The sequence below is a fragment of the Pongo abelii genome, chromosome 16 (genome assembly GCF_028885655.2).
Source record: "Pongo abelii isolate AG06213 chromosome 16, NHGRI_mPonAbe1-v2.0_pri, whole genome shotgun sequence".
Taxonomy (NCBI): Eukaryota; Metazoa; Chordata; class Mammalia; order Primates; family Hominidae; genus Pongo; species Pongo abelii.
The window spans coordinates 33,644,329-33,662,019 of NC_072001.2; the positions used below are offsets into that span (position 1 = coordinate 33,644,329).

The following is a 17,691-nucleotide window of genomic DNA, read 5'->3' on the forward strand; positions in this document are numbered from 1 at the left end:
GGGTCATTACCACCAAGATCTGAGGAGCCTTCTAGAAGACACTCACCCCAGTGGAGGAGAACAGTGAGAAGGCTGTCTGGATTTCAATCCAGAGCTGGAGGGGATGCGATGTCAATGTGCAGCCCAGGTGGCCCAGACCCTCCCTGACCACGCCCAGGCTCATGTCTGAGGATCAGGGAAACCGCAGGCTCAAGAATGCTTCCACTCAAACCCTAAGACGTTCGGGCAGAAGGTACAGGGCCACCCAAAAGGGAGGTGCACGTTGAGAGGACAGCCAGAGCTCACAGCGTTATGGAGCCTCGGCTGCACCTGCAGTGCCTGCCAGCTGAGATGACGGCGCCAGCCAAGACTCCCCAGAGGTGGCTCTCAGACTTATTCCTGAGTGTCCGAGAAATGCTCAGAATTAGCTGAGGGAGTCTGTGAGGACGGCAGCAGGTGGGGCCAGGGCCGGCAAATGTGGCCCCTGGCATGGCCTGGGGAAAGAGCTTCATGGGTTCATGGGCACAGTTCCCAGCCACCTGGGACTTCCAGAATGCAGGTTGTGAATCCTAGGGAATGCATTAGCATCACCTGGGGAATTTTGGTTACATACTACCCATTTTTTTCTTTTTCTTATGATTCAATTTACCTTGTTTTTTTTTGAGACAGAGTCTCGCTTTGTTACCCAGCCTGGAGTGCAGTGGCGTTATCTCAGCTCACTGCAACCTGTTTGAAATGTTTGTTTTCTGGTGGTGTAAAGAAACAGCACTTGAATATAAATTTAATTTTTTTAGTAAGGCTATTTTTATATTTTTTGTAGAAAGGGTACACTTGCTCACAGTTTTGTTATGAGAGTATATTGAATAAAGGAGATAAGGTTATTTATAACCTGACACATCCACCTTATTGCTGTGTCCAGATTTTATTGGGTGGAATGGGATTTTACATTTTGTATTTGTTTTGATTGGTTAGTAACTTAGAATTTTTTAAAAGAGGCAAAGGCAGAGGAGAATAAAGGAAGGAATGTTGAGAAAGGTAAAAATACTTTTAAATAAGGAAGAGGAACAGGGTATGACTTACTGCTTTCTTGGACTAGTATAAGTATGCTAGGGCAAATATTTAGGCTAAATTGTGGGAGCTAAGAATATAAAGTATACTGATTTTTTTAATATGGCTAGCAGATATTTAAGAATCTTAGCACAGGTCTTTGAATAAATTTTGTTTCTAAGAGAAGTTACTATTTATTTTTAATTAGATGGGGAGGAAAGGCTTTGAAGACAAACCTCTATTTTACTTTTTACAATTCTCCCTCTTATAATTTTTTTAATTTGTCTGTTTTAATAGCTTTAAGAGAAGTAATTTTTGAATAGGGTGGAGGAGAGGAGTTAACTTTGTAAGAGTGGTAGAGATAAGTTTTTGTATAAAATTTTGAAGGCAGGGGATAATATAATATCTTATAAGTATATTAATAAGAGTGAACAAGGTGAGAATTGAAGTTAATTTTTTTTTTTTTTTTTGAGATGGTGTCTCGCTCTGTCGCCCAGGCTGGAGTGCAGTGGCGCGATCTCGGCTCACTGCAAGCTCCACCTCCCGGGTTCACGCCATTCTCCTGCATCAGCCTCCCTGGTAGCTGGGACTACAGGCGCCCGCCACCACGCCCGGCTAATTTTTTGTATTTTTAGTAGAGACGTGTTAGCCAGGATGGTCTTGATCTCCTGACCTTGTGATCCACCTGCCTCGGCCTCCCAGAGTGCTGGGATTACAGACGTGAGCCACCATGCCTGGCCACATTTTTTTTTTTTTTACTTATCGAATTACTGTTTTATTATTTTAGAAAAAGGGTTATTTATTTTAGAATTTTTGGCAAGTTTATTGGATAGTGCCGTTAATTTTTGTAGTGCTTTTGTTATAGTTTTGTTAGGGGCAGTATTAGGAATAAAGGTACAATATTGAGTTTTAATTATGACTTTTTTTTGCTGGTATTATATTTAAAGCTTTTTTTTAGGCAATTTGTGTTGTAGATCCTAATTGCTTAGCTATTTTTTTGATGGCGTTTTCAGTGTAATTTATGAATTGTTGCTGATTGTAGCAGATATAGTTTAGTTTACTTTTTTTTATTCATACTTACCAGAATAACGTGGACTTAAATTTTGCAGCTATTTGATTTTGTGTTTTAAATCTATTTGGAATTTTTTTTTACAGGATTTTAATAGCATTTATGTAAACTTGAGGATTAAAGGACTTAGAAGGAATTTTTTTTGGCCTGCTGTGTTTTGTTTTTATTTTTTTAGATTGATGAAATGCTAGAGTGAATGACAGCTAATTGGATTAGTACTGTTTCAATTATTTGGCACAGCGTTTAGTAAAGGTCCTTTACACTACTACCATATATTTGCTTGGGGATGGCTAAGCATGGATTGATGGGCAAGCTTTTGGAAAAGCTTGAGCTTCTTGCATTTTTTTAATGCTTTTAAGGAATATTAAATTTTTTTCTTGCCATGAGAGGCACAAAGTAAATTTGGCATTTAGAAAAGGTGCAAGCTGCATTGCCCTCGGGGGCTGACCCGCAGGGGTGTTGAATTTTAGGAAATAGCAGAGAGAGCTTGGCATGATGGATTATTTTAAGCAGTGGGATTTTGAAAAAGAGCTACTATATAGTTTATATTTGGTTGATGAGGCGACCATTTAAGTGGAAAGGGGATAATTTGGGCCTCTGGAGTACCATGTGTACAAGTGTAATAGTGTAATAATTGTTTTTAAAGTGTGAATGGAATATTTATTTTAGCTAGGCATTTGTATTTTGATATATTGTTTTGATGGCTAAGGTCTGTCTTCGATTTTTTATGCTTATAATAGACATTCTACTTTTATTAGATGTAGGAGTAACTGGTGTGGGATTTAGAACTTAGGCTACTGAAGAAGGGAAAGATGGGGGAATAATGTGTATTTTTAAAATATTTAGGGTTTTTAAAAATTTATGTCAAATTTCTATATTATAGAAGTGATTAAGGGCAGGTTTAGAGTTAGTTAAGGTGGAGGTGGTGATAGAAGGACAGGGTTATATTGATAAGGTTGGGTAAGTTTTTTAATGAAATAGATGAAGGGTTTTAGATTTGTATAAGTTTTTTTTTGTGTGGAAGTTTAACTTTGCTCTTGAGTAATTTAAAGGACGTCGTTCCATTTATTATAAGGTTGTTAGGCTGTAGTGTGTCTGGAGTTGGTTCCTTCCAGTGGGTTTGTGGTCTCGCTGACTTCAAGAATGAAGTCGCGGACCGTGTTACACCTCTTAAGGGTGGCACGGACCCAAAGAGTGAGCAGCAGCAAGATTTATAGTGAAGAAAGAAAGAACAAAGGTTCTAAAGCATGGAACAGGACCCGAGCAGGTTGCTGCTGCTGCTGGCTGGGATGGCAAGCTTTTATTCCCTTATTGGCCCCGCCCATGTTCCATTTCTGTCCTATCAGAATGTCCTTTTTTCAATCTTCCCTGTGATTGGCTACTTTTAGGATTCTGCTGATTGGTGCGTTTTACAGAGCGCTGATTGGTGTGTTTTACAATCCTAGCTACAGAGTGCTGATTGGTGCATTTTACAATCCTCTTGTAAGACAGAAAAGTTCTCCAAGTCCCCACTGAACCCAGGAAGTCTAGCTAGCTTCACCTCTCAGTAGGAGCAGAAAATTGGCGTTTTGGCTGCAGGTGATTATAATGATAAGTGTTAGGGGTAATTGTGTTAATTAGAGGGCCAGGACATAAATATTTGTGTGAAAAGGCTAGTTGTCATTGATTTTTTTGTATTTTTACAAGGTATGATAGAGCAAGCATTAAAGGCAATGGTTTGAGGTGAGTTAGATTTAGTTACATTAATAACAAGGGAGCTAGTAACAGAATAAGGAAAGGAAAGGAAGTAATAGAGAAAGTATATGAAAATTAAGCTTTTTAAAATTTTAACTTAGTAGGGCTTGATTTTAGTATAGTAACCTAAGATGTTTTCCTGATTTGAGTATAGTGGGTCCATTTTTTCTTGGCTGTGTGGACGGGGGTCTTAGTGGTTAACAGCATAAAATAGGGTCCTTCCCAGGCTGGCTTGAGGTTTTTATTTTTTGATAAGGATGTGTTTTTGTTTTGTTTTGTTTTGTTTTGAGACGGAGTCTTGCTCTGTCACCCAGGCTGGAGTGCAGAGGCGCGATCTCAGCTCACTGCAAGCTCCGCCTCCTGGGTTCACACCATTCTCCTGCCTCAGCCTCCCCAGTAGCTGGGACTACAGGCGCCCGCCACCACGCTCAGCTAATTTCTTTTTGTATTTTTAGTAGAGACGGGGTTTCACTGTGTTAGCCAGGATGGTCTTGATCTCCTGACCTCATGATCCGCCCGCCTCGGCCTCCCAAAGTGCTGGGATTACAGGCGTAAGCCACTGCGCCAGGCAAGAATGTGGTTTTTAGGCTGGTGCTGATGTACTAGAAATTTTAGGGTTGGTACCTGTGTTAAAAGATTTTTAGTTTTGAGGAAAGGGAAAGTGGAAGATAAATTAAGTATATAATTTTTGTTGCGTATTCTGGGGCTTGAGGCCCCATGGTGACGTCTTTTGCTCCATTTCTGCTTAGCGTTGCCTAGGGGACATTGCGGCCCTGCCCCCTCTTAAGGTTTTGGCTTTTTGTGGCCTTCACCGCCCCTGCGCATTGTGGTCTTGGGGATGAGGGGCCTTGTGACTTATTCGGCCGCCCTCGGGCTTTGAGAAAGTTAAGCACTACTTTATATTTGATAATGCTTTTTGTATGATTTTATGTTTTTTTTACATTAATGTGCTATTAATGTTAAACTTTATTTTAATAAAATTTTGCAGACATTATTTACTTTTAATGTCTGACTATAAGGTAAGGTTTTTATAGATTTTTTTTAACTTTTTATAATTTTTGTTAAAGAGCAGGTTAGTGCTTTAAGAAAAATTTATTGTACTTAATGTTTAGTTTACAGAAAAATTGGATACCTCTTTAACTTTAGCTAATACGTTTACATACAGAATTTTCTTTATAATTAATATTTTTAAATTTGTTTAAACTTTTTTTTTTTTGAGACGGAGTCTTGCTCTGTTGCCCAGGCTGGAGTGCAGTGGTGTGATCTCAGCTCACCTCAAGTTCCGCCTCCCGGGTTCACGCCATTCTTCTGCCTCAGCCTCCCGAGTAGCTGGGACTACAGGCGCCTGCCTCCATGCCCGGCTAATTTTTTTTGTATTTTTAGTAGAGACGGGGTTTCACCATGTTAGCCAGGATGGTCTTGATCTCCTGACCTCGTGACTGCTGGCCTTGGCCTCCCAAAGTGCTGAAATTATAGGCATGAGCCACCACGCCCGGCCTTGTTTAAAGTTTTAAAACAAAATTTTTTTAACCTTTTAATGTAGGTAAAAATTCATATTTTTATGTCTTTTTGTAATTTTATTAAAAGTATTTTTACATATTTTGTATATAAACTGTTTTTTAGATAGTTTTACATTTAGGAGGCCTAATTCCTTTTAAATTATATTTTTTGCATAATTTTTTTATAACTTTTTATGACTTTTATAGACAATTTTTAACATGTTTTAACTTTCTGCCTTTTACATTATTTCTTTTCCTAATTTTACCGTGTCTTTCTTTGATTTTTGTCTTTTCTAGTTTTTTTACTTACTTTTTTCTCCTATTTTTTTTCTTATTTGCACTTTATTTTCCTTTTTTTATATTTGCACTTTATTTTTCTCTCCCTCTCTGTCATTTTTTGTTTCCTTTTTTTTCCCCCGGTTTTGCGGCGCAGGCTGAGCAAGGCACGGGCCCCGCCCGCACGTATGCGCTGCCGTCTGTTTCCCGTTTTTTTTTTTTTTTCCCCCGATTTATTTATTTTTTCTACACTTAGTTTTCTGGGCTGGGTGGGATTTGCATGGCTGTAGTCTTGGCCCCCGGCTGGCTGCAGTTCTGGCCCCCAGCTGGCTGCAGTCCTGGCCCAGGGCCGTCACTGGCCCAGGTGCTTGGCAGACACCTGTCGTTAGTCCTAAGAGTTAGGTACTTTCATCTTGTTGGCTTTTCTTCCTGTGACAGTCCCCACCCTCTTTTTCACACAGAGCTGGGTTGGGGAGAGGGACTTAATTTTTGGTGTGCCTGGCTGTCTGGCGTCATGCTTGGTGTTTTTGCTTTTTTTCCCCCCTTCCCCTAGAGGAACAACTGGCAGGAGTGGAGCTTAGTCTTTTTTTTTTTTTTTTCCCCGAGAAGAGGGGAAAGGGGAGTTTTGAATATATGTATGTATATATATCTATATGTAACATACATATATATGTATATATGTATATATATTTTACTATCGGAGGTTTGTGTGAGGTTCAACGTCCCCGCATGGGGATTTCTCACCTCTTTTTGAGGTTTAACCCCCGACAATGGGGATTTTTTACCTTGAGGCTTAACCCCCTCCCAATGGGGATTTCTTACCTCTTTTTGAGGTTTAACCCCCACTCAGTGGGGATTTTTTTTACCTTTTTTTAAACCTTTAAGACATCCTGGGTAAGAAATATTGTACCACCTCCCATGGCTTTTTGTGTCTAGTCCTAAGGAATGTTTTACCGCCCCTGCAGTTTCTCTCTCCTTGGTATGTTTTAACTAAGGAATGCTTTACTGCCCCACAGCTTTTTCCTCAGTCTTGATTACTAAGGAAATACTTTACCGGCTCTCCCGGTGTTTTTTCCTCAATCTGTGCACAGTTTTCTGGTTCACGTGATATGAGAGGTTTTTTTTTTTTTTTTTTTTGCGTTGCTGAGACCCTGAGTTTATTCCACATACCGGGTGGGTTTTGAGCTCTTATCCTTGAGGCCACTGCAATGAGGCAGAGGAGCACGCTCCCTTATGAGAAAGGACTGGAGACCACTCCCGGTGGAGAATGTATCCCCATACGGGTCACCAAAATTGAAATGTTTGTTTCCTGGTGTCGTAAAGCAATATTACTTGAATATAAATTTAATTTTTTTTAACGAGGCCATTTTTATATTTTCTATAGAAAGGGTGTACTTGCCAGCAGTTTTGTTATGAGAGTATATTGAATAAAGGAGACAGGGTCATTTATAACCTGACGCATCCACCTTACTGCTGTGTCTGGTTTTTATTGGCTGGAAAGGGATTTTACATTTTGTATTTGTTTTGATTGGTTAGTAACTTAGAATTTTTTTAAAAGAGGCAAACGCAGAGGAGAATAAAGGAAGGAGGAAGTAACTTGTGGAATGTTGAGAAAGGTAAAAACGCTTTTAAAGAAGGAAGAGGACCAGACTATGACTTAGTGCTTGCTTGGACTAGTATAAGTATGCCAGGCAAATATTTAGGTTAAATTGTGGGAGCTAAGAATATAAAGTATGTTGATTTTTTATTATGGCTAGCAGATATTTAAGAATGTTAGCACAGGTCTTCGAATAAATTTTGCTTCTAAAAGAAGTTACTATTTATTTTTAACTAGATGGGGAGGAAAGTCTTTAAAGAAGAACCTCTATTTTACTTTTTACAAGCCTCAGCCTCCCAAGTAGCTGGGATTACAGGCATTTGCCACCATGCCCAGCTAATTTTTTTGTATTTTTAGTGGAGACGGGGTTTCACCATGTTGGCCAGGCTGGTCTCAAACTCCTGGCCTCAAGTGATCCACCAGCCTTGGCCTCCCAAAGTGCTGGGATTACAGGTGTGAGCCACCACATCCAACCCAATTTACCTTATTTTAACAGTTCAAAAAATTGGCAGCAATCGAAACCTGACAAAATAGTTGTGCACATACAGTAAAAAGAGCTTTTGTTTCCCTGAACCATTTGAAAATAAACAGCCAACCTGGTGCCCCATCACCCTGGAAAGTTCTTGCTCATTTTCTATGAACAGAACGTCCTCCTATACAACCACCAGACGGCTACCGACATCAGGAATTCACACGGTTACATTCCATCACCAGACCCCACGTGTGTGTGGCAGCTGTCCCAATAATGCCTTTTAGAACAAAGGTTCCTGCTCAGGATCAGGTGCTGCATTCAGCAGTGGCATGTCCTTAGTCTCCTTCACCTGGAACATTTCTCAGGATATCCTTGACTTCCATGACCTTGACACTTTTGAAGATTACAGGTTGGGTATTTTGTAGAATGTCCTTCATAAGGGTTTCTCTATTTCCTCACAGTTAGATTGGATTGGGTCAAGCTGAGTCCTTCTCGTGACATCTTATCAGGTTGTGTGAACTGCAGATTGTCCCGTCACTGGTGAGGTTGTCCCATCACTGGTGAGGTTGACCTGGACCACTCCTTAAGGTCATCTTCCAGGCCTTGCCCCTGCAGACTACCAATTTTTCCTTTGAAATTAACAAGCATTTTGTGGGGAGGAACTTGAACCTATGCAAATACTCCATTCCTCACCAAATCTTTATAGGTTTATTGGTATCACTATGGATTTCTGGTTTTCCCTTTTATTCAGTGGGTTATAATCCCTTAGTGTGATTATGTGGATGCTCAGATACTTCTTGATGTGGTCAGTGTGGCTTCTCTAAAGCTGGATCTGTGTCCTTTTGACATCCTCATCATCATTTCTTTTTTCTTTTTTTCTTTTCTTTTTTTTTTTTTTTTTTTGAGACAGGGTCTCACTCTGTTGCTCAGGCTGGAGTGCAGTGGTGAGATCATAGCTCACTGCAGCCTCGAACTCCTAGGGTCAAGTGAGCCTCCCATTTTGACCTCCCAAGTAGCTGGGACCACAGGCCACCACTATGCCCAGAAAACTTTTTTCATTTTTGTAGAGACAGGGGTCTCACTATGTTGCCAAGGCTGGTCTCGAACTTCTGGGCACAAGTCATCCTTCTGTCTCAGCCTCCCAAAGTGTTGGGATTACAGGTGTGAGCCACCGTGCCCAGCTCCCATCATTTCTTAGAGCACTTTCTTGCTTCCTGGTGCAAAAAGATGGTTCAAGTTCACACTCACACATGGATACATATTTTTGCATGTTTATTTTCATCTTTCTCTCCCTCTCCATGTTTATTTTCATTTTTCTCTCCCTCTCAATATTTATAGAAAACCTTGAGTTCACTGATAACTCCAATTCCAATACAACCCCACAAAGTTAATTCTACTTGAACTTTCTTCACTTACTCTGAGAAAACTTGTTTGTATTCATTCTAAAGCATTTCCTTATTTGATCAGTCTTCCCATATGTCAGCCATCTCCCACCTCTGCTCCCCATCCCTGAGGTGGCCCTCTTCACCTGTGTGGCTAACATCTGGCTCTGGCCCCTGGTGTCCTCCCATCCCCCACCCACTCCAGATGCCACCTTGCTTTGCCCCACCTAATGGCTTTAGAACTTACTTTTTCAGCAAGGAAGGAAAGGGAAGTAGAAGAGGAATGTTTTAAATATGTATTGACATGAATACATATTCACACATACACACACATATATTTTATGCCAGGTCTAAACGCAGCGCTCCTGGGTGTGCATTTTGAAACATTGCAGGTGACTAGCCTGCGCAGCCACACCTGAAAGCCAAGCTGCAGTGCCTGGGGGTCAAGTGCTTTTGGAAGTTGCTTGTTTGTCCCTGTCACCTAGTATGTGCTGAGTGCCGGCAAGTGAATGGTTGAACAACATAATGAACAGCACAGCAGGGAAGAATATGGATTTAAAACCTGCATACTTGGAGAGAGAAATACCCCAACTAGAAATGTGGAGCGCTGTTCCTTCCCTAATTCAAGGAATGGAGGGGGCAGTGCTGGAAAGAGAGGAGCTGCTCGTGAGTCAGGTACTAATGCTGAGAAGCGGGCAGAGCAAGGTGAATGGTAGCCCTCTCAGCCCTGGGTTCTGCGTCCCATCTTCACTTCCTGGCAGAACACTCTGGGATCTGAGCAGCTACACAGGAGGACCCCCATGGTAACAAAAGCGTGAAGGCTCAGTATTAGGCACCTTTGTACTGGCACAGCATTCTTCTCATACAAAACTTGAAGCAGGGGCATCGTATTTCCAACCAAAAAACCAATAAATATTCATTGAGCACTTACTATACACTGGTGCTGTGAAAGGCACTGCAGAGGCCCTCAGAGAACCCTGCCTTCATGTAACATCTACCAACCTATCCATCCTTCTTCCTATCTCTCTATCCATGCATTCATCCATCCATCCATCCACCCACCCACCCACCCACCTGTCTTCCTTCCCTCCCTCTCTCTCTTCATCCATCCATCTATTGATCCACCCATCCACTTGTCCATCCATCCATCCATCCAACCATCCATCCATCCATCCATCTGCTGTCTGTGCATCCATCTGTCCATCCATTCATGCCATCCACCCATCCATACAACTGTCCACCCAACCACCCATCCACCTGTCCATCCACCCACATGTCCATCTATCCATCCATCCATCCATCCATCTGTCCATCCATTCATCCATCCATACCATGCACCCACCCATACACCTGTCCACCCACCCACCCATCCACCTGTCCATCCACCCACATGGACATCTATCCATCCATCCATCCATCCATCCATCCATCCATCCATCCATCCATCCACCCACCCACCCACCTACCCACACATCCATCCATGTACTCATCCTTCAATTCTTCCATTCAACCATCTATCTGCCCAAACACCTACTTGTCTGTCCATTCATCTACCCATCCTTCAAGTTCTGTGCTAGGGCAAAGGCATGGAATTGGACCATGTCCAGCATGGAGCCTCCTGGCAGAACATTCTGGTATTTGAGTGGCTATGGAAGAGGGCCTCCAAGGTAACAACAGTGCAAAGGTGAAGTATTAGGCACCATTGTACTGGCATGGCATTCTTTTCATGGCTAACTTAAGGCAGGGCCATTTTATTTCAGCAGCAATGATAGGATGGCGGGCCCAGTTGAGAGGTGATGGAGGACAGCTGGAGCAGAGCAGCCTTTCTCCATTCCAGTTTTGGTGTTGAGCATGGGAGCCATGTGAGCAACTGAAACCTGCTCAGTGACCCAGAGGGTGGCAGAGAGGATCCCAGCTCCAGCGGGGGGCAGCTTGAAAATCATAATGATGTTCCCTACTTGCTTCTGGCTCCTTGTCCAAGACTTAGGGAGGGTCCTGGTTCTATACCAGGAGCCTCAGTGTTGAAGGCAGCCAGAGAGCACCTGAGGGTGTAGAGGGTGTAACAGAAACAAAACAGCAGAGGTTGCTGCCTGGGCATTAGAAGTAGAACACCACACCCAAAGACCCAAGCTGGTGGCCAGAGATAAGAACTTAGAGGCATCTCTCTGCCTAGCAGACTGGGCTTTCCACTTTCCCACCACTTCCTTTAAATGGACCATTCAGACATTTGCCCATGAACTTAAAGTGACCCACATCCTATTCCCCTATATATATTTCTAGTTGGATCTCTCTGCCTGACTCTTAATCCCTGCCTCAATGTGACCCTGGGATGGAGCACTGCCCTCCCAACTCATGATGGCCTCCATGCCCAGGATCTATAAGTAAAAACCTTTGAACTTGCTTCCCATGTGGTGGTGGATTGAATTTGCACCTTCCATTGGAAGAAGCAGAGGCTACCCCAGGCCATGTTTTCACCAGACGCCAGGGAGAACACAAGGCTGGTCCCAGCCACAGAGTGATGGTCAGGTAAGAAAAAACTAGACACAGGCCAGACAGAAGCCACAAAGCCATCTGCCAGTACAAACAAGCTTCCCATGTGAGGGACATGGGTCATGGGTTAGGCAACCAGGCATTAGGACACCTGCCAGGTAAGAGAAGTATCCCATGAAAGGCACACTGTAAACGCCCATGTCCAGGTCCCTTTTCATTTCTCCTTATTTCAGGTTTGCTAGCTGCTCTGGTACTGGAACTCCAATTTAGCTGGGGGCTCTAAAATGGAGGGCAAACAAGATCTCATCTGGGACGAGAGTTTGGAACTGTGACCTGCACTCTGTGACCAGAGCCCATTGGTAGAAATCAGTTTCAGAAAAACCAATTCTGAAAATTCACTCCCACTTTTAGCCCTGAGACTTCATGTCATGTCTTCTTCTTGTGAGTTTGCTGAGCAAATGCGAGATCTGGGATTGTGGGGAGAATCTGGCCACTGGGCAAAGACATAACAATTCCTAAAATGCTTAATAATCAGTGCTTACTGCAAAGAAGACTGACATGCAATATAATGACTTCATCCTCCAAGATGTGCATGTCGTGAGAACTTCCTAACATGCTTTGGGCCCCACACACTGGGTTCTCCAGGACACCCACATCTGCTTCTCCAGTGGGTACTTGAGGAGGGAGAATGTCCAGGGTTAGGGATATACTGTCTACCCAATGAAAACACCCTGAGAAAGATGGGGATGGGCAGAGGCCAGGCTGAGGAGTCCCTCCCTGGCAGGACCAAGAAGCAAAGGTCATGGAGCAAGGTCCAGATGGTATCTCAGGGCCCAGGGAACAGTTTGGGGGCACCCTGGCTTAAGCTGTAGCCACCATCCTTGGAGACCATCCTCGGCAAGAGCCCGTGTCATAAGGACGCCAGTCTGGGGCCGGCAGGTCTCGTTAAAGGGCAGTCACCCAGCCACCCAGATGGAGAGCCTGGACAAAGCCTCCCAGGTCCCTTCCCATGTCCCCTCCTCCAGATGGGGTGTCCACACCTACTGTTTTGCTTGGGAAAGTCCTGTTCACACATCCCAAGTGGTTAGTGCCCACTTTCCTTCCCCCAAATGAACCAGTTTGGATGATAAATTGCAGTCACCTCATCTATGGGGACATAGGTGTTGGTTTTTGGTGTACCCTTCCATAAAAAAAGTAAGTGCAAGGCCAGGTGCGGTGGCTCACACCTGTAATCCCAGCACTTTGGGAGGCCAAGGCAGGCAGATCATGAGGTCAGGAGATCGAGACCATCCTGGCCAACATGGTGAAACCCTGTCTCTACTAAAAATACAAAAATTAGCCAGGCATGGTGACTTGTGCCTGTAGTCCCAGCTACTCGGGAGGCTGAGGGAGGATCATCGCTTGAACCCGGGAGGTGGAGGTTGCAGTGAGCCGAGATCGCGCCACTGCATTCTAGCCTGGGTGACAGAGCAAGACTCCATCTGATTAAAAAAAAAAAAAAAAGTAAGTGCACATGTGTGTACACACACATATGAACTTGAGTAAATGCGCATAAACTGTATGCACACATCCTCCCACCTGTAGGTAGCATGTTTATACTCGCTATTCCAACCATTGCCTTTTCCTCCTCCTGATGCATCCTGAGACACCCACAGCACAGTATGTGGGGATGGTCCTTACTCCTTTTCACAGGTGCAAGGTTCTCCTCATGCACAGATCTCATGGGCAGCATTTCTGAGTGGTGTGCCTCAACCCCTCTCTCAGGTAGGGCCCTGCACAGCAGAGCCAGTCTGAGGAGGCTCAAGGGGCTGAACCCAGCCTATGTCCTGCTGTGGGCCTCTGCCCCTGGTCAAGGACTGTGCCTGCCCAGACAGGCACCTTTTACAAAAGACTCTCCAAAGGCACAGTACAGGCTAGCAGGGGCTCTGCTAAGAGCTATGGCCTGGGAAGCTGAGATGGAAGGATGGGGGCCTCCCAGTGCTTTGAAGGGACTGAATGGATCTTAGGCTCTGAAAGACGCTTCTAGCAGTGGCCAGTGTGGCTTGAGGAACAAGACTTATTGTTTAGGATCAATAAGCTGAGGTCAATCATGTGACAAATAGTTATTGATTATCCACTACAGGTCTAGCACTGTGCTGTGCTGTGTGTGTGTGTGTGTGTGTGTGTGTGTGTGTGTGTGCGCCCGCGCATGCATGCACGCACTCACGCTTGCCCCTGTGTGCCCATGAATGCAGGTTTAGGTAGGGAGAGATAGTAACACATGATCAAATAAGAAATTATCAGTTATTTTTCTGCATCTATCAAGATGATCATATGGTTTTTGTTCTTAATTCTGTTTATGTGATATATCACATTCATTGATTTGTGTATGTTGAATCATCCTTGCATCCCTGGGATAAATCCCACCTGATTATGGTGTGTTATCTTTTTGATGTCCTGTTAGATTTGATTTGCTAGTATTTTGTCAAGGATTTTTGCTTCAATACAATTCAGCATCACTTCATGATGAAAATCCTCAACAAACTAGGCATAGAAAGAACATACCTCAACATAATAAAGCTCTTATATGACAAACCCACAGCTAACAGCATACTTAATGGGGAAAAGTTGAAAGCTTTTCCTCTAAGGACTGGAACAAGATGAGGATGCCCACTTTTACCACTGTTATTCAACATAGTACTGGAAGTACCCACAGCGCAGTCAGGCAAGAGAAAAAAACAAAAGGCATCCAAATTGGAAAAGAAGAAGTCAACTCATCCCTGTTTGCTGATGATATGATTTTATAATTAGAAAACCATAAAGACTCTACCAAAAACCTGTTATATTTGATACACGAATTTAGTAAAGTTTCAGGACACAACATTAACATACTGAAAGCAGTAGTATTTCTATATACCAGTAACAATCTAGCTGAGGACTAAATCAAGAAGGCAATTCCATTTAAATTAGCTACAAAAATATCAAGGAATATATTTAACCAGGGAGGTGAAAGATCTCTATAAGGAGGACTACAAAACACTGAAGAAAAAAATTGTCGATGACACAAATGAATGGAAAAACATCCCATGCTCATGGATTAGAAGAATCAACATCATTAAAATGACTATATTGCTACAATAATCTACAGATTCAATACAATCCCTATCAAGTTACCAATGTCATTTTTCACAGGATTAGAAAAAACAATAAATTTCATATGGAACTAAAAAGGAGCCTGACTAGCCAAAGGAATCCTAAGCAAAAAGAACAAAGCTGAAGGATAACATTATCTAATTTCAAATTGTACTACAAGGTTATAATAAACAAAACGTATGGTATTGGTACAAAAACAGACACATAGATCAATGGAACAGAATACATAACCTGTAAATGAAGCCACATACTTACAACCAACTGATCTTCAACAACACCAACAAAAATCTACACTGGGGAAATGACACTATTCATTTCGTGTCATTCACTATTTAGTGCTGGGAAAATTGCATAGCGATATGCAGAAGAATGAGATTAGACCCACACTTCTCACCATATACAAAAATTAACTCAAGATGAATTAAAGACCTAAATCTAAGACCTGAAACTATAAACATTCTACAAGGAAACCTATGTAAAACTCTTTTGGACATTGGCCTATGCAAATAATTTATGACCAAGTCTTCAAAAGCAAATGTAACAAAAACAAAAATAGACATTGGTGAGGATATGATGAAAAGGGAACACATACTGTTGGTAGGAATGTAAATTCATACAACCTTTATGGAAAACAGTGTGGAGATTTCTCAAAGAACTAAAAATAGAACTACCACTCAATCCAGCAATCCCACTACTAGGTATATACCCAAAGGGAAATGAATCATTCTATCAAAAAGATACCTGCATGTTTACTCTAACACTATTCACAATGGCAAAGAGATAGAAACCACCTAAGTGTCCATCAATGTAGGATTAGATAAAGAAAATGTATATATATATACCATGGAATATGACTCAGCCATAAAAAAGAATGGAATCCTGTCTTTTGCAGCAACATGGATGGATATGGAAGCGATTATCCTCAGTGATATAACTCAGAAACAGAAAGTCAAATATTGCATGTTCTCGCTTACAGCTGGGGGCTAAACAACACGTACACATGGACAGGCAGAATGGAATAATAGACACTGGAGGCTATGACAGGCCGGAGTGTTCGAGGGGGTGAGGACTGAAAAATTACAATGTTCACTACTTGGATAATGGCTACGCTAAAATCCCAGACTTTACTACAATGTGATATTTGCATGTAAGAAACCTGCACTTGTATCCCCTAAACATATTTAAATAAATAATAAAATAATAAAAAAGAAACTCTCAGTAGAGTGATAAAAGGTGGATTCTTTAGACAGGAAGATCAGAGAAGGCTCCTACTTGAGAACCGTCCCTAGATAGAGAGTCAACTTTGGTCTTATTTTCAATTAGAAATGTGTTTAAAAATTTGAGCCGGGTCCCACATCTGCAAAGTGAGGACACCTTACGTTAGCAGATGCTCTTTCTGCCTGGTCTGCTGGTGGAAGTCATGGCACCTTCAGGAATACACATAAGAATGCCTCCTTTCCTGCACAAGGCCAGCCCATGGCCTGGGAGCACCAGGCTGTGGTGTGGGCATCTCCCAGGAATAAAATGCCTCTTGCTTTTCCTCAAAAGACTGACTAAAATTGACAACTCTCAGACTGTGTGCTAGGAAATCACTTGGGATTCTAGCTACTTCTGAAAAAAGCTAATAAAAAGAAATGCAGCAAACACATTGTCAGTGAAATTTCAGAAACTCAACTACAAAGAGAAAGCAGAGAGGTTAGCATGTGAGAAAAGTAAGGACCTAGACAGAAGATGCCCTGGGGGCTGCCAGAGGGTCCCCCAAATGGCCCCTCTTGCTCTGCTCTCTTTTCCTCTTTGTCTGTCCGACTGGTCTCTCAGCTTCCACTTAGCCCTTCTCATCAAACAGAAAACAAATAAGTAGTTCTTTTAAAAGTTTAAAGAACAAAAATGATTATTTTCACCATAGTCAAGATAAGTTGTTGATTCCTACTGCTCATGCCTGGTCTGCATTTGTCAAGAGTGTGGGCTTAGGTTTCTTTGGTCAGTTCTAAGTTCAGGTTCTGGCTTTGTATCTTTCAGGCTGTGGGACATTGGAAGCTAACCTGTGATGGTTAGATAGCTGGTTAAACGTTATTTCTGCGTGTCTGTGAGGGCATTTTGGATGAGATTAGCATTTGAATTGTTGGAGAGCAGAAAGCAGACGGCTTTCACCAATACGGGTGGGGCTCATCTGATCTATTCACGGATGGGAACAAAACAGTGGCGGAGGGCGGAATAACCAAATCTGTTTGAGCTGGGACATGGACTTTCTGCCCTCGGCACTCCCGGTTCTCAGGCCTTCAGATTCAGACTGGATCCACACAATCAGTTCTCCAGCTCTTGGGCCTTCGCACTACACCACTGGCTTTCCTGGGTCTCCAGCTGGCACATGCCAGATCGTGGGAATTCTCAGACACCATAATCACGTGAGCCAATACCTACATTAGATCTCTTTATATGTATGTCTTTTATTGGTTCTGTTTCTCTGGAGAACCCTGACTAATACATTATCTAATTCTCTGAATCTCAGCCTCCTTATCTGTGATTGGTGATGATAATGACAGCTCATAGGCCTGCCTGACACATAACATGGGCTCAGTAGATGATACTGTTCACATTCCCATCTGACCTCACTAATCCCGCCCCAAGCCCTAGGGAAGGCCTGGTTCTTCCACGTGGCCGGGGCCTGGCCGCTGTGAGTCCTCCTGGGAGGCACAGTGAGAGGAAGCGGGTCTAGCTCACACCCACACCTGGTCACTGGTCCCTGCTGACCTCTTCAGATACGTGACATAGTTGCTTTCTGGGAAAGTAACAGGTTTAAAATGACTCCAGGCCATCATCTGTGTCAAGGACCAACAGTACAGGGGCTGCCCCATCTGTCTCCATACCAGGGGCTCCCAGAGCAGGATGCAGGGCCCGCATTGCACCCCTTTACCCTCATCCGTGGGGAACAGGTTCTGGGAAACCCAGGCTGAGATGAATAAAGCCACCTTAGTTCTTCTCGCCATCATGCCTGCAAACTCTCCCTTGACTTG

At 42.9% G+C, this 17,691-nt stretch overlaps 1 protein-coding gene across 2 annotated transcripts in view; it reads right to left on the reverse strand.

The window, feature by feature from the left end:
- Positions 1 to 17,691, reverse strand: part of OTUD7A (OTU deubiquitinase 7A) — a 400,216-nt gene that overhangs the window by 23,214 nt on the left and 359,311 nt on the right. The gene's annotated exons all lie outside the window — the stretch shown is intronic.